The sequence below is a fragment of the Canis lupus genome, chromosome 29, assembly GCF_011100685.1.
Source record: "Canis lupus familiaris isolate Mischka breed German Shepherd chromosome 29, alternate assembly UU_Cfam_GSD_1.0, whole genome shotgun sequence".
In the NCBI taxonomy this organism is placed as follows: domain Eukaryota; kingdom Metazoa; phylum Chordata; class Mammalia; order Carnivora; family Canidae; genus Canis; species Canis lupus.
In genome coordinates, this window is record NC_049250.1 from 29,926,153 (window position 1) to 29,948,946 (window position 22,794).

At 36.4% G+C, this 22,794-nt stretch overlaps 1 protein-coding gene and 1 long non-coding RNA gene across 6 annotated transcripts in view; both read left to right on the forward strand.

Annotated features, from left to right (window-relative positions):
• The window catches only part of LOC111093154 (zinc finger protein 385C-like), a 477,561-nt gene that overhangs the window by 114,953 nt on the left and 339,814 nt on the right, over positions 1 to 22,794 (forward strand). The window lies entirely within an intron of this gene.
• LOC119866728 lies at positions 3,574 to 8,032 on the forward strand. Its single transcript, XR_005381162.1, has 2 exons — positions 3,574 to 5,260; positions 7,546 to 8,032. It is a non-coding gene; the product is annotated as an uncharacterized LOC119866728 (long non-coding RNA).

Here is a 22,794-nt window from a genome sequence, read left to right on the forward strand (position 1 = left end):
ATCATGAAGAATTACTGATGAATACTGTATAGGAATAATGAGGAAATTGATCTATTTCTTCATTGTGGAACATAATTAAAATTTATAATTAAAAGTATTATGCTATGTACTAGGTATTTGGTAATGTTAGATTTGACATTTTAAATTAATGACTAGTATGATTATTTAATAGATGGTATTGGAAATCTAATTTTCTCAAAAGTAAATTCAGTAATTTCCTCATGATATATCAAAATAATCTCATATAAATTATAGTTTATTTCAATGGTGCCATATTATAGAAATAAATAATGTCTATTTGATTTTGGTTGTTGGGAAATCCTTTCAAAATATGTATGTTAAAAGATGTGTATGATAATGTTTTAGAATATAGTCATTTTTTTCCCTTCCCTGAATTTCATTCTTTTCCATAGAGCATACTGAACAGGTAACTGGCTTCATATTTCATTATTTTGGTGAGGACTGTGGCACACCAAAACATAGAAATAGACAACATCTATTCTTGGATTTCTCTTTTTTCTTTCAAGGCCAAAGTTCACGTGTGAACATGGACAGTTTATAGAGGTGGAGAAAAGAGAAGTGGGACCATCTTACCTCATTACCTGTTACCTTAGCTCTTAGCTCAAGACTATGGTAGTACTCTGGAGAGCTGGCAAAGCTCTGTGGTGGAGTAGAGTTTTCAGGAAACTAAGGCAGTAGACAAAGGCACAAAGGGAAAAGAAATGCTGTATTTCCCTGCTCAAATATAGAAAAAAAATCTTTAGGTTCTTTTTTCTTTTTTAGTGAATCCTATTTTTTCATATTATACATTATTTATTTAATCACATACTTATTTTTGAAAATTTAGTTGGTTTCCAACTTGTATTTAATAATAGTACTTTAAAATGTGATTTATATATTTTTTATCATACCCAGCCTCAATTGTTTACTTAGAATAAATACCTCCATTTGGAAGTTTAGAGTTTATATATATATACATATATATATATATATATATATATATACACACACACACATATATATATGCCTCTCTCTCTCTCTCTCTCTATATATATATATATATATATATATACACGTATATGGCTCTTTGTGTGTGTGTGTGTGTGTGTGTGTGTGTATGCCTCTTTATGCATATGGGCATATTTCTTTCTGGAAAAGTTTTGGTAATTTTGAATCCAACACAGAATGTGTGAAGTGGTTATGTCAATATACTTCTGCTACCATTACCTTTTTTCCTCATTTTTCTTTTTGCCAGTTTAATGGGAAAAAGCTTACATACTTATTTTAAGTTATATTTTTTACTACCAGAGAGGATGCAACTTAAATTCTTTTCAAGTTGTAATGATTTTCCTTTTAAAGGAAAATGTCTATTTTTTAAAAATGTGAAGTGTTTTTAATGCTTTGTAAAACCTTTATGTACATTAAAGATATGGTTTGTCAATGAAATATGTTGCAGAAAATGTTCTCCATTTGCCTTCTACTTTTTGGTCTTATGTGTAACTTTGTAAAGGGACATTTAGTATTAAATGTTAATGTAAACCATTATATTTTTAATTTCCTTTGTGTTTTTAAAATAATATGCCTCTTCCATTTTCATTTACAATTAAGTTGAAAAGCTGTATGTATTTTATTCTATTTCTATCGTGTTTTCTGTTTTTACTACCAACCCTAATCATCCTGAGACTGATGTTGCCAAAGTACAGTAGAAAATAATTTTCCTCATTCATTTATTGATTATCTAGAGATTTATGCTGATAACTGTTGTTGGCTAGTCATGTGCTGTGTCCTGAGGATAAAGGAGAGTATATAAGATATCGTCCATGCCTTTAAACATTTTATTTCTTTGAGTGTGTCACCTAAAAGCAAAGAAGGAATCTGCATAAAGTATGTGAGAGATCATTGACCATTTAGAAGGTGGAAAAAAGCCGGTGAGGCATGTGTAGAGAATATGAAAAGAATCACAGGATAAGAGTAAAAAAAGATAATCAAAAGCTAGATCACACAGAGCTTCATTAGAGACGCTAAGAGACTGATTCAACTTACTAAGGGCAAAAAGTTGTTGAAGGATGTTGTAGCAGGGATGGAGCATCATATAATTTTGCATCATCCTGAGTTTCTGAATAAATATAAATATTGCATTCCCCCCTGCAATCAGGAACACCCATATTGGATTGCTCTGTGTTGGGAGATAACACTTGTTCTGTTAAACCACTGAAGCTTGGTTATTATAGCAGCAAGCAGTTTCCTGTCCACATATAGTGAAGGTAGAGGATGTCCATTGTTGTAATACTTGTCATTTATTCAGCATTGAAAATATAATGGTTGACTTCTTTTTTTTAAGATTTTAATTTATTTATTTGAGAGAGAGAGAGAACACAAGCAGGCATAGAGGCAGAGGGAGAAGGAAAAGCAGACTCTCCCCACTGAGCAGGGAGCCCGACAAGGGGCTCAATCCCAGGACCCTGAGATCATGACACTTAACCAAAGGTAGACACTTAACCAACTGAGTTACCCAGTTGCCCCAAAATATAATGGTTGATTTCTAATTAAAAGTCAGTATATTAAATCCTACGGTGGTTATAATAATAAGATGTTGTCTGCATTTAAAGTATATGAAGAGATTTCTGGGGAAATATTAAAAAGAGAACGGAGGTCAAACTGTAATATACCTTAATAAAAAATTTACTAGCTGGGACATCAGCTTGGGAGTTTTCTTTCCTCTTGAGTATTCTTCCTTGTTGTTCAGCATCTAGTTTCAGTCATGAATAGGATCACTTTAAATGATTAAATGATGAAACGGGGGAAAATGAGCTTTAGAGGTTGTCTTATATATAAATGGCACATGTGTGCGTGCACACACACACACACACACAAATTTTCCATGAAAATTTTCTTGTGAGATATGAATGTTCAGTCATACTGGTTGTACCACGTAATGTATATAATTACAAGAAGATTTAAGTGATACAAGGCTAAACTCTTACCTCTTATCACAGTGCATTTAAATACATGAAATGGTAATGTTTTTCTCTCAATAGATTGCTTTATTTTTGGAAGGTGCTTATACTATAGATAGAAGTGTTGGTTGAATACAGTGTTTCTCTTTTTAGTGTCTAATGATAAGGAGTGTAAACAGAGAAGTCAATTGAGGTTCGCAGGTTGGGAGAGTAGGGTTGGAGTTTATGCTGTTATCTCTGCAAAAGCAAATTGTACAGGCAAAAGCAATGAGCATAGATCAATTTGGCCTGTGGAGTTGAGTTTCTGGTAAAATACTGCTCTACATTCCACCTCCATTTACACTTGCCCTACAGGTTATTATTTATTATTGAGCATTATTACAAATTCTTAAGAGAAAGTAGTATAATTCATTTGAAGTGATGCTACGCTATTGTGCATGCAGTATACTCAAGTTCTTGCAATTACTATTCTAACTTATAGGGTAATGAGCTGTTATTTAAGTTACTTCTTGTGGTTACAGCATTAACAGATTCATTTCTATTTGTTGAAGTATTATGCTTATTTATAGTCATTAGGGAAAATAGTTTTTATTTAAGTGAACTCTGAATCATTATCTCTGAATACTTTATATATCCTTTGTAAAATGAACTAAACAAAGTGGTTAGCTTGATATAATATTCTATGAACTATTTCATAAATAAAATTCTATGAACTATTTTGGGTTATTGAGGAAATTTTGAGCTATTTGAGGAAGTTTTGTTGACGTTTTTATCAATTACATTTCAGTAGTTACAACACACTGGGAATCAACATTACATACTTATTTCTAGGTTATCTAGTTATTATAAGAGTGATGCCATGATATTTACTTTGTATTGCAAGATGAATTGTATATATACATAATACATTATTACTGTCAGCAATATATCAGGTGCTTCTGACAAAAAATGTTGTTTAAAAATTAAATAAATTATGCAGTAAATAATAACTAGGAATTTATTGACTATCGTCCTTGTGGTGTACCTTACATTAAACCAAGGACTATGTAGTATACAAGTTAGGTGCAGTGTGTAATTGTTTTCCTAATCTTATGGTTGAGAAGACAAAAGTAATGCATGAAAAGTAAATAGAGAAAGGACAACAAAGTTAATAAATCACATGGTAGCTGAATCTAGAAGTTCAGAAAAAGGTGAGTGAGTAGAGGCTTTAGCATTCAGAATATTTCCTTAAACAGTTTAAATCTGAATTGAGATGACTGAGTAAAAGTTTGGATTATTAAAGAAAATGCCTATTCAGAATTTGTAGAATATCAAGAACACATACATGTAAGTTGGATATAGTTTTGTGTGTTAAGGGAACCAAAAGGTGGAGGAAACAATGGTTTTCAGTGAGAAAACAAGTCAACTAAGTAGAGTGGGCAGGATTAGAGAAGGCTTTGAAAGCTGTGTAACAAATATATAAAAATTTCCATCATCTCTCGATCCATCATTATCACTTATTGATCTATCCCAATTCAGAAGCTCTTAGATCTCTAGATCAATAATGAAAATGCTTTTGTGAACTAAGAGTATAAGTTTTAATTTCAGTATATTTTCCCTCCAAGAACATTTCTTCTCTATTCAAAACCTGGTGTTTTTAATCATTTAAATAATTTATACAAGACGAGTGCCTGGGTAGTGTAGTTGGTTAAACGTCCGACTCTTAGTTTCAGCTCAGGTCATGATTCAGGATCATGGGATTCAGCCCTGTGTTGGGCTATGTGATCAGTGTGGAGTCTGCTTGAAATTCTCTCTCCCCCTCCCACTTGTGGTCTCTCTAAAATAAATAAATACATCTTTTAAAAATATTTATACAAGACAGATTATCTTTTTTGGGTGTAAATTCAATGGTTGGTTGATGTATGGAAAGCAAGCTATTATTAATTAACTGTTATGTTTTAGACTTGGGGCTGGGCACATCATGTGTTTTATTATATAATGCTTCACAGCAGTGCCTGGAGTAGACGGTTTTATCATTGAACATTGATAATCAGGGACATTAGAAATATGTTGTTAAAAAAAAAAAGAAATCTGTTGTTAAGCATCCAGATCTTTAATTCCAAAGTCTATGCTTTCTTTTATAATCAAGCTGCCTGCCATATCAACTTGTCCTTGGTTAGATCTATTAGATGTGTTCATCTTTGTTTCACTTCTTTCTAAAATAATATGCACTCTATACTCTCCTTTTTTCCCAAAGCTCAGATGGTCATGTTGATACCAGGTGCCCCTGTACCTTAGCTGACAGTTGATGGAACCAAAAACAGGTACCCGATCTAGGTTGAGTCAATCAGTTTCTCTCACTATAGAAATTTGAACTAAGATACACAGCAATAAATTGAGCAGATATTGGTAATTAGATCTGTAAATGATGAAGTAGAGCCAGAATCATTGCTATGAAGAGTCATGGTATGTTGCATATGAAACTTATGTGGAAGCAGAAAATAAAAGCCTTAGAGAAGAAGCAAGTCCTTAGGAGGAAAATGAAACAGATATGGATTGAGAAACAGAGGAATGCAGGAGTGTGTGTCTTTGTATGATTAAAAATGTCTTTATTAGATTCTTGTGATTGAATAGACATAAGATTATGGGTTCAAAATCCTGTTTCCATTGCAAGTTGTGGATTTTGTGTTATTTTACAGCATCTTGTGGTACAAAAGAAAAGCTGTATCCTAGTTCATTTTTATCTCTTTTTAAGCAGTTTAGTTTTTCTTAGTGGAAAGTTGGAGGTTTTGTTGTCATTTTTATTTGTTTGTTATTGTTGAGGGCAAATATTTCAACGAGCCACTGTGATTTAGGTATACAAAAATGACACATTCAATTTTATTTAATAAGACTTTGCTGTAATTTTTCTTCTTCATGAAGGAGCACTATAGTAAAATAATTTAAACCAAAGTTTTTGCTTGCCTTATGTCACTAGGAAAGTGATTATTCCCAAAATTCCTGTACACAACTATCATGTGTGAATGTTGTATAAGAATGTCAAGACAATTCATCACATTTATAAACAGTGAATGTAATATATATAAGTAATAATTCAACAGTAATAGTATGAAATCATTACTAGTTTGGGTGCTCTGCATGTAATAAATTATTTCTTTAGTGTTAATATGAAATTTGACAGTGATTTTTGAGAATGTCTCTATGCAATATAAGTCTAATTAGAAATAATGAACAGCGCATTTGGAAGGGGTCAATGGATTTTTCATTTCATATGGCAACATCTTGAGGCTAGAAATATTTTAGAAAATGATACAATTTATTATTCCATTCCTTTTCTTTAAAGATTTTATTTATTTATTCATGAAAGACGCGGAGAGAGGCAGAGACATAGGCAGAGGGAGAAGCAGGCTCTCTGTGGGGAGCCTGGTATGGGACTCAATCCCAGGACCCCGGGATCATGTCCTGAGCCAAAGGCAGATGCTCAACCACTGAGCCACCCAGGTGCCCCATGTTTTTCCATTTTACTTTATATTTTATTTGAATATTAAATATAATATGTATATTATACATACCATATTACCCTTTAAAGATATTTCATGCAAAGGTAGACTAGGTATAGACAAAAATTAATGCTTAGATGATATAGGTATTATTCTATAGATGTTTGTGGATGGCTGTTTGTCCTATTTGGCCATACAGAAATGTCTTCCTTTAAGCAAAGTTAGACTATATTTTGAATGACAAAATAACAGGTGATAAGAGCAGGGGTTGAAAAGAACAATTGCCACAGTTCTCTGAATGATTCTAGTGAGCTAAATTGTTTAAACTACTACTTGTTTATTTAACAAATATTTATTGGGTATTCCTATTGTGTTGCAGGTATTCTGCTAGGTGTTCAGAATACCCCAGTGAACCAAACAGACAAATAATCGTGCTCTTGCTGAGCTTAGGCTTTTTCACATGTCCATTTTTCTACACCTAATTAAAATGCATCATAAATGCTTGGCAGCTTTCACCAGTAATGTGCAAAACTTGATGTGTATTTATGCCTTTCCTTTGCATCTACTTACTCATTCAATTTGCTTGTTCTCTCAAACGTTGAGAGCAGAGTGCTTGTAAATCCCTACATTTTTCAGTGCAAGATCAGTTACAAAGACCCATGGCAGTGCTACTTCAGAGAACATACAAAACTGTCATAAAAGGCTGACCCCTCTAGGGTACCATTTATTTGCAAGATAAACAAGCTAGTTGTAAAACCAGGCAATTCATAGACATTAGTTTACATATCTAGTTTGGGAAACTGTGAGGAAATCACGGATGTATTTGGAATTCCATTTGTGCATAGTACTTCATCAGGAAGATGAGAAATAGTTCAGGGTAAGATAAATGTGGGGTTATTGCCAAATCCATGTAAAATCTCAATCTAGAGATCTCCACAAGATCATTGTTGGCTCTACAAAGAAAGGCTTGGGAAGACATACACTTTAAGGGATAGAGAATTTCATCATGAGCTAAAATAACATCATTGAGCCAGGATTTAAATTTAAAGAAATCAAAAGAAACTGAAAAAGTAAATAAGAATATATAATTTTGTCTCATTATGCAAAAGGTTTCCTGGGGACGCTCTTAGAGGATTTGAAAGAAATGCATAGCACAGAAGCGATTGTCTTGAGTGGATGCAGCAAGTGGTGGCACTGTGAAGTCAAACCAAGGGAATTGGGTACTGTCCCGTGGCTAGAGGCACCAGAGAGAAACAAATCCCTCAAAGTTCTGTTGCTGTAATAAACAGAGTTCCAGAAAGCCATTGTTAGTTGAGAGAGAAGATCTTCTGGGTTCTACCACCAGGCAATTACATAGCCATTGCCAAAGGTCAGCTGCAAGAATCCATAGCTGTCAAGAGGCATTGCTTTTAGGAAAATTTTATGGAAGTTATAACTAATGTCCAAAAGCACTTTTAATATAATGCCAAGTGAAAATGAAGGATGTAAAACTTTCTGTATAATATAATATCAAGAAATATGTATATTATATATGTCAATATATAGAAGATAAGAAAAAGAATACATATTTTCTTCAATGAATATGATTTAAATTTATAATCATGGAGAAGTGTTTTTTTGTAATTAAATCTAATTACTATCAAATATTATGTAATATACACTCTGTTTTTTTACTTAAGTCCATGTTAAGTCCCTCTGAAAGAGTTTTACAGTTTGGAGACCTTTTTTTTTTTTTTTTCTGTGCATCAAAGTGGATTTATTAAAATATTAATGTAGGAGTGAGTGAGGAGTGAATGATAATTTCAAAGTCCTGTATTCTTTACTTTTGTAACTGATCAAAGGGTGAAATAGGGGGAAATAAAGCATAACTACTTCAAAGATATCTTAAGAATAGCTTAAAATACTAGTTACAACCATAAGAGTTATTATGATTTGGGTTCCATTCTCATGGAAGCCAAAAATAATTCATGCGGTTCATCCCTATATGCCTCCTTTAGATAGAGTCTGGTTACAGAGACATATACTCGAGCTGCTTAGGATTGTGTGAAATGGGAAAATACCATGAGGGAAATTAGTGATTGTACATAAGGGGTGTCCGATTGAATTTCCTTCTAAGGTTTCCTTTAGGAAGAGGAAGTAAGGGAAGACTCTGTGTAAGATCAAAGTCAAGTGATAAATAGGTGGAATGAGAGTTGCTAGAAACCTTTTCTTGAAGGCAATGAATTTGATTTCTTTTCACATTAGTGAGTCTTTTTTTTTTTAGAAGTGTTAACCAGCCAAAATTGACTATGACTTCCCCAGTTTTTTTCTTTTCTCTGTGCAGAACTGACTTTGAGTTTCCTGCTCATATTAATACTGTTTGCTGTTTTAATAAAAGTTCACCCCTCACAGTTTATATCTGAGATTGAGGTTGATGTGTGTATGCTGACCACCAACCAGAAGGCTTAGTCACAAATTGTGAGAGCAGTAAGGGTGATGTCTAGGTAATGTCAAGGATGGTAGCCAGGTGGAAGGGAATTTGACTGTATAATCCATCCTTTTAGAAAGCTGAAGGGCACTGGCTGTTCAGAAGTGTCAGTTTAATTTTCCACGGGTATGAAATGGTGTATCTTTTCATAGATTATTAGGACAGATTTGAGTGCCCACAAAAATCTGCATTAGGCAAATGATCTGTTAGTTGGTCAGTTTTAATCTAATAGTCACCATAAAGAAATACTAAATAAAATGAGAATGTAGAAAGTCAGCCATCAAAGCTAACTTCCACATTTATTAAAACTGCTTAATTCTGAGGTTGAAATAGTCAATTAACAACACATAGGTCATGAAATAAATTGAAATACTGTGGAACAGATAGTTAATGCAAATAATCTAAGATAATAAATTTATTAAAATTAACATGGCAATTGATAAGATAAAGATATTGCAATCTAGTGTATACCATATACGCTCAGTAGTTTATACATTTCAAATACATTTGCTGACCTCCTGCATGTTAGCATTTATGCAACATCTTGACCATAGGCTTTTTGCTGAAGCATTCGGCATATAATCAAGATGCCTTATTGGCCTAAATACTCATTAACAAGGCTGAGGCATTTTCCTGATTAGAAAAGAAAAAGTTTATTCTGTGAATCTACCTGTGAAAAGTCTGTGCCCATTATATTTGTGTTTATGATACAGAAACACAAAAATCTGAGTGCTTTCATCAACACACTGACAAATGCTAGAGAAATGAAAACAGCAACTTTGATAGTAACAGGGAGACCACATTTTCATTATTCAAAGAGTATGCTAGTGTCGTAATTTGAGAAGTAAGGGGGGGGTACAATCAAAGTAAAAAGCACTTAGCTGCTTTCTCATGCTTTGTCTAAGGGAATTGAGATTTTATTTTGAATTTGATTTATCTTTCAATTCAAGATAGAAACATCATTTGTCATCCTGTTAAGAGTTACTTACTACTAATTTTAACTTGTTGAATAGCTGATTTTAACTCTCTATTCTAAGATAAACCCTCTAAATTGTGTATCTAAATATCATTTCTACCATAAACGTCATTGAACATTGAAACCTTGATCCAGCTCTCTAATCACATCCAGCTCTATTCTTATGTTACTAGAACTTTTAAAGTCTTTGCATTCATGCCATGTTTTTGACATTTATATCAGGTACAATAGATGAGCTTAAAATAAAACAAGTGATACTTACATGCAAGGTCCACAACCTCTTCCTGGCAAGGTTCTTATCTTTTCAGAAAACCACAGAATTTATTGCCTGTGTTTTTTCTTTAGGAGGAAAATTGACCTTGTTTCATACCACATATTATTGACACTTAAGCTGTCATAAACAGGTTTCTTTTCCTTTTTATAACTGCTCTCTTTTAAAAAAAATTAAGAAAGGAAACTCCTCCCTATGGGCATCTAATTCTTATCATTTTCTGCTATTTTTTGTTACTGTCAGAAAATATGTTCTCAAGGCCATCTCAAACATTGTATTCACATAGGAGTTTTACTTCATATAGCCATACTACAGTTGTGTGTTCTGTCTGTAAAATTGAAGGGAGAAATAAAATTATAGACTAACAAAGTAAAAAAAATCAAGCTTTATTTCAAGAGTAAAATCATTGACATGTTGAATTCTTACTATGGACCAAGCAGTCTTCTAAATACTCAAAATATGTCATTACTTATTGACACAAGATGAAACTGAAGGTTATAGAAACTAAGTGACTGCCCCAGGTCCTCCAAGAATTAGGTAATAGAGTTAGGAGTTGAACATATGTATGCTTACAGACCTGACATCTTATGACTATACTTTAATATTTTCAAATGTTGCTTGTTTACTGACTTTTCTATCAATAAAAGCACAAATGCTAGATAAATGAAAGGTTCTAAAAACTGATATCATTCGTTCACAGGAATTCGGAAGAATTTTCATAGCATGTAAATAACTTCCTACCATTCAGCTTTATTCGACAGTCTTTCTTTCTTTCTTTCTTTCTTTCTTTCTTTCTTTCTTTCTTTCTTTCTTTCTTTCTTTCTTTCTTTCTTTTTCTTTCTTTCTTTCTTTCTTTCTTTCTCTTTCTTTCTTTCTTTCTTTCTTTCTTTCTTTCTTTCTTTCTTTCTTTCTTTCTTTATTTTACTTAACAGTTTTATTGAAGTTTTGTGCTATTATGTGTTGACTTTTTTAAAGTAAATATATGGTTGATTACTGTAGTTTTCTCGAGGAGGATGTGTGTAAAGAATAAGTTTCCTGATTATATAAAAAAAAGATTTTTAGTTTGTAAATATTTCTAATGTTCCCTGAGTATCAAACCATTTATTTTTCATTATTGATTTTTTTTTTTTTTTTTTTACATTTTGAACATTGAACATTTCCTGGTGTTTGAGAGCACATGCCTGATTCTGAGGTATATTGGGGGAAAAAACTCAGTTACAAAACAGATAAAATATAAAGAATTCGTTACATAATATTCTAAATGAGATGTAAGAGAGGGGTTCTGTAGAGTAAAATAAAAGAGCATCAGTAGATCTATATAAATATTATTTAATGTTCGGTTATGTTTTTAAGCCAGGGAGTAATGTGCACATAACTAACCATCTACTTAAAGAAATCCCAGGTTTCTAGTTAAGATCTTGAAGCTGTTTATTATGGATTGAATTGTGCCCCTACAAAATTCATATGTTTAAGTCCTAACTCTCAATACCTCAGAATGTGACCTTGTTTGGAGATAGGGTCTTTCTAGAGGTATTCAAGTTAGAGTGAGGTCATTAGGGTGGGTCTTACTCCAATATAACTAGTGTCTTTATGGAAAAGGGAAACTTGGAGACAGACACACATACACAGGGAACAGTGTGTGAACATGAAAATGACCATCTATAGGACAATGAGAAAGGCCTGAACAAATCCCTCCCTCATGGGTCTCTGAAGGAACCAACTCCGTCAGAACTTTGATTTCAAACTTCTAACCTCCAGAACTATGAGATACTAAATTTCTGTTGTTTTAGCCATCTAATTTGTGGTACTTATGTCAGCCCAAATAATACACCCATATTATTCTTTATTGGTACAATGGCATGCCATTATTTTTGTTATAAGATAGTTACTATTTCTCCAAAGTATTTTGTGAAATGACATTGTGGTTACTGTTGTAAAATGGAAAGAAAAGACAAAGTATTTAAATCAATGAATACTGTTGAGTTCTTATGCTTACTTTTATTCTCAGTCCTCACTTCTTGTAGAATAGTAGTTGATTATATTTTTTGTCACAGATTATGCCTGTTTTTTTTTTTTTTAAATTGTATTTATTTCCGAGGGAGAGAAAGAGTGCGCACAAACAGGGGAAGTGGGAGAGGGAGAAGCAGGCTCCCTGCTCAATCCCAGGATCTTGGAATCATGACCTTATAGCCAAAGGTAGATGCTTAACTGGCTGAGCCACTTAGGTGCCCCAATCATGCCTGGTTTAAAAGAAAATAATTTGGGGTGCTAGGTGGCTCAGTTGGTTAAGTGTCTGCCTTTATCTCAGGACCTGATTTCAGGGTTATGGGATGAGCCCTGCATCTTAGCTCCCTGCTCAGCAGGGAGTCTGCTTGCCCTTTTCCCTCTCTCTCTGCCCCATCCCTCCTTTGTAGTCTCTCTTCTCAAATAAATAAATAAAATCCTAAAGAAAAAGAAAATAATTTGTTAGCATATGCATACATTTGTACAATTTCCTCTTCTTTTTACATATTAAGAATAATTCTAATACTTGGTTTGTTCCTAATATTGCTCAACTATAAAACACCAGTGATTTTTCTTTTAACCAATAATAATACTGAAGTCGATATGTTGATCATTTGAATGTTCTCTGAAATGAGTTGCTTTTACTTTCTATTTTAACTCAGTTGAATAACTGACATGGAATGAAGAGGATACAGATTCCATTTTAATTGTTTGCTTTTTTCCTCCACCTCTTATGATTTAAATATATTAAAATTATAGGAATAATAGGAATAGAATAACTCATCAGGGTAATGAATTTTAAAACAGTTCTTACTATCACTTAATAATTCTGAAAATTTATATTATGGGGAATTACACTTTACTGCACTTTCAGACTGAAAACTAATTGTAACCACAGAGCCTTTGGTGGTTATTTAGAAATAGTCTTTTAAAAAGTACTTCCATAAATATTATAAATAGTAACTTTCTCATTGAAAAGGCCTAGAGAAAGAAGTTGTTAGATATGCATTAAAATTTCATTTTTATCAAATATTTCAGAATATATACTTCCTCTGTTAAATGCTATAAAAATATTTAGAAAATATGAACTCGAACATAAAAATGCACTTAGCTACCATCTATTTCCATCCTAGCAAAAGGCATTCAGAAAACAGCAAAAAGGCATTCAATTTTTATTAGGTAAAAACTTGCTCCACAGCATTATCTTCTGGATTTAATATCTTTTTCTGAATGATAGCCTTCCTTTGTCATCCACGTACAGAAAGCCTGTGGTAGTTGTCATGGTGTCTGATTCATTGTCCATAGTATCTTCATGTATAGTTTTAATTAAATCTGGAAAGGTTCACTTCTACAACCGCCAGTGGCTCAGCTTTTTCCGGCTGCAATCTTGGTATCCAGCCTATAATAGTGTCTCTTGCTGTGTTAAACAGCTATTCAGTATGTATAGTTGTTGGGCCTGACCTTTTCATCTTCTAGTGTTCAGATTAACAGAAGGTAGAGTGGCTGAGAGGCCTCACTGATGAAATCTATGTGCTTAATTCTTAATTCAGAATATGGTGGTAATAATAGTTCTTAACTTAAGCGCAATCCATTTTAAAAGTTCTATAATTGCTAAATTATAATAATCATAATCATGTGAGATGACTGGAAGGGAAGAGAGCAGGAAATACACTTTTCTGTTTTAAAAGGATTTTTATTTCATTCACTTGAAAGCATGCCTGCTTGAAGCAATATACAGCTAGTATTTCAATTACACAACTTTTAAGACACTATCACTGCAATCACTTACTTGGAAATAATGAAGAACTTCCTATTCTATCACATCCTGCAGTATGATACTGTGTACCAATCTTTTGGATCTACTGGCAATCAGTAGCAGGATAGTAGCAAATTATTTGAAATTGGCTAGGCATTGGCTTAACAAAACAGATGGAATGACAAGGTATATTTATTTCCATTCATCAAAAATATGTATGAATAATTATATAGATTTAGTATACTATATGCTTGGTTTGGATATCATCTCCCCTTGTACAAAAATAGCACTTTCATGATTTCATCGCATTGACGAAACTTACTCGTGATCTACCTTACTAAATGTGGCTTTTAACCCTGGAGTACTTGACTTCTATTTTCTTCAGCCTCTATAGGAAGAACCAGAGTCTGAATATTTCATCGTTTTAACCCTTTATATCCCTCTGGAAAATAAACTCAGTAGTTTGGAATCATATGTTTATGTTAAAAGCTTTGAAAGGATTTTGAAAGTTAGTCTTTAAAATTTAGTGTTCAGGAAGTTATTCCTAAGTGGAAAGAGAATTTTATGATATCATAGAGCAGCAAATTTAGAGAAGATTGAAGTCTGAGTATCATAATAATGTAGTTTGAGGAAGAATGATGTCAGATACATGTTAGTTTGTTTCCCTTAATATTATGAGATGATTAAATTAGCATATGCAAATATTTTAGTAAGTATTGATAAACTGAGTATAAACTTCTGCACATTTTACAGTGGTGATACTTGCAGCAGGTCTCCCTGAAACATCATAGATTTTTGAAACTTACATAGACTTTTTGAGATTGTTTTAATCCCTGCATTTTCTAGATGATTTGACTGAAGCTCAGAGTTGTTAGAAGAATTGCCAGTGGCCACACAGGTAGTGGACAGAACCAAGAATGTCACCCATTCTGTTTCCCATGTGTTATTCGACCCAGGAAGACCTAGTTTAGAATATCATGTCTACCATCCAGTGTTTTAGAGACCTTGCCTAAACCATACAGAACAAAGGTTTCCTCATCTGTAAAGGTTGAAAAAGTATGAGAAGGGTTGATAAATGTTTTTAGGTGCATGGTTACATGGTATATATACTGAACACCAATACCTGTTATTCCTATTAAAGATTATATAACCTTGGCAAATTTTCTTATCTATATATAATTAAAGAAAAAAAGAATGAACACTGGACTCCTTGGGCTTTATCTGGATTAAGAGAATACATTTTTATATAGAGTCACTTCTGTCTGTATAGCTAGGGTTTTATGAGGCCCTCATGATTTGATCATTTAAAGAAAAAACTTTAATTCAACTTTCCTGCAGTCTTTGGTATTAGCTCAATGCAGAAAACCTGCAAAAGTGCTTATTAGAGGAGCTTTAATGAGTAGGGGGAATGCAGATTTGAGACTAGATTTAACTCTGGTAAAAAAGGTAGAAAGCAAGAGAGGACAGGGGCAGAGGACATTATCTCAGGTGAAAGAGTTTCAAGGAGAGGAAATATAACTGCCAAGAAACTTTTGATTAGAGAATGGCTCAATAGTTTTAAGGACACATCTATCTAATATTAGGTTTATTCTACTGAGAGATAGCCAATACTGCCACAGAGAGGATAATTTGAAATTGATTGATCTTTGCTTTAACCCAAAATTATTATCAAAACTTTAGCTGCACAGGGGTGCTTGGGTGGCTCAGTTGATTCAGTGTTTTCCTTTGGCTCAAGTTGTGACCCCGGAGTCCCAGGATCAAGGCCCACATTGGGCTCCCTGTTCAGTGGGGAGTCTGCTTCTCCCTCTCTCTCTGCCCCCCCCCCCCCGCTCCTGCTCTCTCTCTTGCTTGCTCACTCTCTGTCTCACTCAAATAAATAAATAAATAAATAAAGTCTTAAAACAATACAATTATAGCTGCACAGAGTTATGCTAACAAAAGTATAAGTGACCCTGTTAATGCTATTTTGATGCAATTTGAACATTCTGGGGAAACTGAAAGAATGGTCCTAGAAATAGTCATTCCAAAGATTGCAGTCATTTCCCTTGCATTTTCTAAAACAATCTGAAGAGCAACGGCAGCCTATCAGGTGACTGGCAAGGGACTGGCAAAAGGATTATAGAATGCTCTCCACTGAATACCATTGTTGCTATAGTTGAACAGCTTAACTGAGAAAATGTTGCCCACAAAAGAACACTGTATCCCATATAGGATGGTCTTGCTCTATTCTGTAAGAGACTGTTTACTCCAGATCTTCTCTAAATCTGTGAGTGGGATAGTTCTACACTTAAAAAGATCACAAGCTTAGTGACTCTGACAAGAGAGTGAGACACTTACCAAAGAGTAACAGGCTCTATTTATGTTGGTTTTGTTCCAATACATTTTGTTCCATGACATTTGAAAGCATATTTACGCATGTATCTGTGCATATATTATACATATGTACAGATTATACATGTATATATATACACACATTCTTTTTATATGTGTATATATATACCCACATTCTTTCTATATGAAGATAAATATAAATGACCCTTTAAGATCCAGGCTTGAAGCACAACTCACATGTTGAACCTTCAAAGTTTCCCTAACATTTCATAGGCCATAATAATCCACATGGCCAAGTCTGATATTAATAGAGCAGAAAAATATAATTATCTTTCAGGCAAGTTGCAGTAAGTAAATAAAAAAAAAATCCACAGTCTATCTCAAGAATATAATTTAGCAACAGGTATACATAGTTTTCAGGTTAAAAAATATTGAATCAAGCATCTGTATCCCAATACTCTCAATGCATAAATTTGCAAATGTGATTTAATGTGGTTGAAAAACAGACCTAAAAGTATTTTTCAAAGGAAAAACATATATAATGTAAACAAATTGAAGTTATTATACTAGTTATAAAATCCCAAATTATACTACCGAATTCTAGAAATTGTAGGAAAGTTTCGGCCACTCTGAATTTCTTACTAACTGATGAGGTTTCCTGAAAGAAACTCCACATAGAATTAAATTGAAAAATTATACTTATATCAAGTATAATAAATTAGAAATGTGACAGTTATTTTCATCCAACTAAGTCCAACTAAGGTAAGAAATAACTGACATAATTAGCTTTACTGTATAAAGTAGTGATTACCTGAAAAATGGCAGGCAATGCTTTTGTACCATCCCTACCATTTCTCCATAATAAGAGGCTCACTGCCTGTGTCAATTACATGAGAGACCTGGACAGGTGATTTCTCTAAGAAGTGGCAGTGAGCAGTCGCATCTGCCCCCTAACCTTCATCTCTCCTTCACCTGCATTTTTCTTTTTCTTTTTGATTAATTTTTTTGACATTTTTTCAATATTTTATTTAAATTTAATTTGCCAACATATAGTATAACACCCAGTGCTCATCTCATCATGTGCCCTCCTTAATGCCTGTCACCCTGTCACCCCATCCCCTCACCCACACACCCTTATGTAACCCTTCTTTGTTTCCCAGAGTTAGGAGTTTTATATGGTTTCACTCATATGTGGAATATAAGAGAGAGTGAAAAGGACCATAAAGGAAAGGAGGGAAACGGAGTGGGGAAAAATTAGGAAGACAAATCACCACCATTTTTCATGCATCAATATAGAAACTGTATACCCTGAATATTAATGGGTTGGAAGGAGGCTTGGCCTGTTCAGACAGGATTCTGAAAAGGGTAGCTTATTCTAGGAAATATGCATCACAGTAAAGCAATATATACGAGGCTGGTATGGGAACAAACTCAAGCACATCAGTTCAGCATCTTGAGAGTGTAAAGCACTGTGTTAAGACTTGAGGATAGAGTAAGAAGAAAAGCATATACAAGTTCTTCATTCTTAGATACATAGAGAATAAAAGCAGGCAATTAATATTTAGGGATAAGTGAATTTGCAGTTGGAATGGAGGAAGCTCTAGCATGACACTTTTTAAGCAAAGACATGAAAGCTGAGTGAAGGTAAGCTAAATGGCATGATGCGGGAAGAATTGTTACAGGAAAGGACCAGAAGCAGTGGCATCTGAACTACCAATGAAACAAAACTGAGGAAGATCAGCATGGTAGGTGTGGTGAGATGGAGTGAGTGAGATAGGCAGTTGGAAAGCAGAATTAAGATAATTCAATATATAGAGGAGGGGCTAGATGGCGGAAGAGTAGGGTCCCCAAATCACCTGTCCACACCAAATTACCTAGAAAACCTTCAAATTATCCTGAAAATCTATGAATTCGGCCTGAGAATTAAAGGGAGAACAGCTGGAATGCTACAGTGAGAAGAGTTTGCGCTTCTATCAAGGTAGGAAGACGGGGGAAAAGAAATAAACAAAGGCCTCCAAGGGGGAGGGGCCCGCGAGGAGCCGGGCTGAGGCCGGGGCGAGTGTCCCCAGGACAGGAGAGCCCCGTCCCGGAGGAGCAGGAGCTGCACCGACCTTCCCGGGCGGAGAGGGGCTCGCGGGGAGTTAGAGCAGGACCCAGGAGGGCGGGGATGCCCTCGGGCTCCCGGGGACAGTAACAGACACCTGCGCCCCGGGAGAGTGCGCCGAGCTCCCTAAGGGCTGCAGCGCACGGCGGGACCCGGAGCAGCTCGGGGGGGCTCGGGGGGGGCTCCGCGGAGGGGGCTGCGGGGCGGGAGCGGCTCGGGGGGGCTCGGGGGGCTCCACGGAGGGGGCTGCGGGGCGGGAGCAGCTCGGCAGGGCTCGGGGGCGGCTCCGCGGAGGGGGCTGCGGGGCGGGAGCGGCTCGGGGGGGCTCGGGGGGCTCCACGGAGGGGGCTGCGGGGCGGGAGCAGCTCGGCAGGGCTCGGGGGCGGCTCCGCGGAGGGGGCTGCGGGGCGGGAGCAGCTCGGGGGGGCTCGGGCAGAGGAAGAGGCTCCGTGCGGAGGGGGCTGCGCGGTTCCAGGAGCAGCTCGGGGCGGGGGGCGCGGCTCGGGCGGCGGCTCGGCGGAGGGGGCTGCGTGGCCCGGGAGCGCGAATCCAACAGCGCAGGCCCCGGAGCACAGGGCGCCGGGACACAGCCCAGGATCCAGCCCCCCCCCCCCCCCCCGCCGGGACAGGCAGAGGCCGAGAGGGCCCAGGACAGCGAGGACGCTCCTGCCCCGAGCTGAGCAGATCAGCGGCCCCGCCCCGGAGCCTCCAGGCCCTGCAGACGGAGAGCTCTGCGGTTCCTGCCGGAGCTGAATCCAGGGCTGCAGAGCTGGCCCCGCCACTGGGGCTGTTCCTCCTGCGGCCTCACGGGGTAAACAACCCCCACTGAGCCCTGCACCAGGCAGGGGCAGAGCAGCTCCCCCAACTGCTAACACCTGAAAATCAGCACAACAGGCCCCTCCCCCAGAACACCAGCTAGACTGACAACTTCCAGGAGAAGCCAAGGGACTTAAAGTACACAGAATCAGAAGATACTCCCCGGTGGTTCTTTTTTTGTTTGTTTTTGTTTTTGTTTTTGTTTTTGTTTTGTTTTGCTTTTTGATTTGTTTCCTTCCCCCACCCCCCTTTTTTCTCCTTTCTTTCTTTTTCTTTCTCGTTTTCTTCTTTTTTTTTTCGTTTTTTTCTTCCTTTTTTTTCTCTTTCTCTTTTCTTTCCTTCTTTCTCTACTCTCTTTTTCTCCTTTTCCCAATACAATTTGCTTTTGACCACTCTGCACTGAGCAAAATGACTAGAAGGAAAACCTCACCTCAAAAGAATCAGAAACAGTCCTCTCTCCCACAGAGTTATAAAATCTGGATTACAATTCAATGTCAGAAAGCCAACTCAGAAGCACTATTATACAGCTACTGGTGGCTCTAGAAAAAAGCATAAAGGACTCAAGAGACTTCATGACTGCAGAATTTAGAGCTAATCAGGCAGAAATTAAAAATCAATTGAATGAGATGCAATCCAAACTAGAAGTCCTAACGACGAGGGTTAACGAGGTGGAAGAACGAGTGAGTGACCTAGAAGACAAGTTGATAGCAAAGAGGGAAACTGAGGAAAAAAGAGACAAACAATTAAAAGACCATGAAGATAGATTAAGGGAAATAAACGACAGCCTGAGGAAGAAAAGCTTACGTTCAATTGGTGTTCCCGAGGGTGCCGAAAGGGACAGAGGGCCAGAATATGTATTTGAACAATTCTAGCTGAAAACTTTCCTAATCTGGGAAGGGAAACAGGCATTCAGATCCAGGAAATAGAGAGATCCCCCCCCCCCCAAAATCAATAAAAACCGTTCAACACCTCGACATTTAATAGTGAAGCTTGCAAATTACAAAGATAAAGAGAAGATCCTTAAAGCAGCAAGAGACAAGAAATCCCTGACTTTTATGGGGAGGAGTATTAGGGTAACAGCAGAGCTCTCCACAGAGACCTGGCAGACCAGAAAGGGCTGGCAGGATATATTCAGGGTCCTAAATGAGAAGAACATGCAGCCAGGAATACTTTATCCAGCAAGGCTCTCATTCAAAATGGAAGGAGAGATAAAGAGCTTCCAAGACAGGCAGGAACTGAAAGAATATGTGACCTCCAAACCAGCTCTGCAAGAAATTTTAAGGGGGACTCTTAAAATTCCCCTTTAAGAAGTTGTTCAGTGGAACATTCCACAAAAACAAGGACTGAATAGATATCATGATGACACTAAACTCATATCTCTCAATAGTAACTCTGAATGTGAACGGGCTTAATGACCCCATCAAAAGGCGCAGGGTTTCAGACTGGATAAAAAAGCAGGACCCATCTATTTGCTGTCTACAAGAGACTCATTTTAGACAGAAGGACACCTACAGCCTGAAAATAAAAGGTTGGAGAACCATTTACCATTTGAATGGTCCTCAAAAGAAAGCAGGGGTAGCCATCCTTATATCAGATAAACTAAAATTTACCCCGAAGACTGTAGTGAGAGATGAAGAGGGACACTATCTCATACTTAAAGGATCTATTCAACAAGAGGACTTAACAATCCTCAATATATATGCCCCGAATGTGGCAGCTGCCAAATATATCAATCAATTAATAACCAAAGTGAAGAAATACTTAGATAATAATACACTTATACTTGGTGACTTCAATCTAGCTCTTTCTATACTCGATAGGTCTTCTAAGCAAAACATCTCCAAAGAAACAAGAGCTTTAAATGATACACTGGGCCAGATGGATTTCACAGATATCTACAGAACTTTACATCCAAACTCAACTGAATACACATTCTTCTCAAGTGCACATGGAACTTTCTCCAGAATAGACCACATATTGGGTCACAAATCGGGTCTGAACCGATACCAAAAGATTGGGCTCATCCCCTGCATATTCTCAAACCATAATGCCTTGAAATTAGAACTAAATCACAACAAGAAGTTTGGAAGGACCTCAAACACGTGGAGGTTAAGGACCATCCTGCTAAAAGATGAAAGGGTCAACCAGGAAATTAAGGAAGAATTAAAAAGATTCATGGAAACTAATGAGAATGAAGATACAACCGTTCAAAATCGTTGGGATGCAGCAAAAGCAGTCTTAAGGGGGATATACATCGCAATATAAGCATCCATTTAAAAACTGGAAAGAACTCAAATACAAAAGCTAACCTTACACATAAAGGAGCTAGAGAAAAAACAGCAAATAGATCCTACACCCAAGAGAAGAAGGGAGTTAATAAAGATTCGAGCAGAACTCAACGAAATCGAGACCAGAAGAACTGTGGAACAGATCAACAGAACCAGGAGTTGGTTCTTTGAAAGAATTAATAAGATAGATAAACCATTAGCCAGCCTTATTAAAAAGAAGAGAGAGAAGACTCAAATTAATAAAATCATGAATGAGAAAGGAGAGATCACTACCAACACCAAGGAAATACAAACGATTTTAAAAACATATTATGAACAGCTATACGCCAATAAATTAGGCAATCTAGAAGAAATGGACACATTCCTGGAAAGCCACAAACTACCAAAACTGGAACAGGAAGAAATAGAAAACCTGAACAGGCCAATAACCAGGGAGGAAATTGAAGCAGTCATCAAAAACCTCCCAAGACACAAGAGTCCAGGGCCAGATGACTTCCCAGGGGAATTTTATCAAACGTTTAAAGAAGAAACCATACCTATTCTCCTAAAGCTGTTTGGAAAGATAGAAAGAGATGGAGTACTTCCAAATTCATTCTGTGAGGCCAGCATCACCTTAATTCCAAAACCAGACAAAGACCCCACCAAAAAGGAGAATTACAGACCAATATCCCTGATGAACATGGATGCAAAAATTCTCAACAAGATACTGGCCAATAGGATCCAACAGTACATTAAGAAAATTATTCACCATGACCAAGTAGGATTTATCCCTGGGACACAAGGCTGGTTCAACACCTGTAAAACAATCAATGTGATTCATCATATCAGCAAGAGAAAAACCAAGAACCATATGATCCTCTCATTAGATGCAGAGAAAGCATTTGACAAAATACAGCATCCATTTCTGATCAAAACTCTTCAGAGTGTAGGGATAGAGGGAACATTCCTCGACATCTTAAAAGCCATCTATGAAAAGCCCACAGCAAATATCATTCTCAATGGGGAAGCACTGGGAGCCTTTCCCCTAAGATCAGGAACAAGACAGGGATGTCCACTCTCACCACTGCTATTCAACATAGTACTGGAAGTCCTAGCCTCAGCAATCAGACAACAAAAAGACATTAAAGGCATTCAAATTGGCAAAGAAGAAGTCAAACTCTCCCTCTTCGCCGATGACATGATACTCTACATAGAAAACCCAAAAGTCTCCACCCCAAGATTGCTAGAACTCATACAGCAATTCGGTAGCGTGGCAGGATACAAAATCAATGCCCAGAAATCAGTGGCATTTCTAAACACTAACAATGAGACTGAAGAAAGAGAAATTAAGGAGTCAATCCCATTT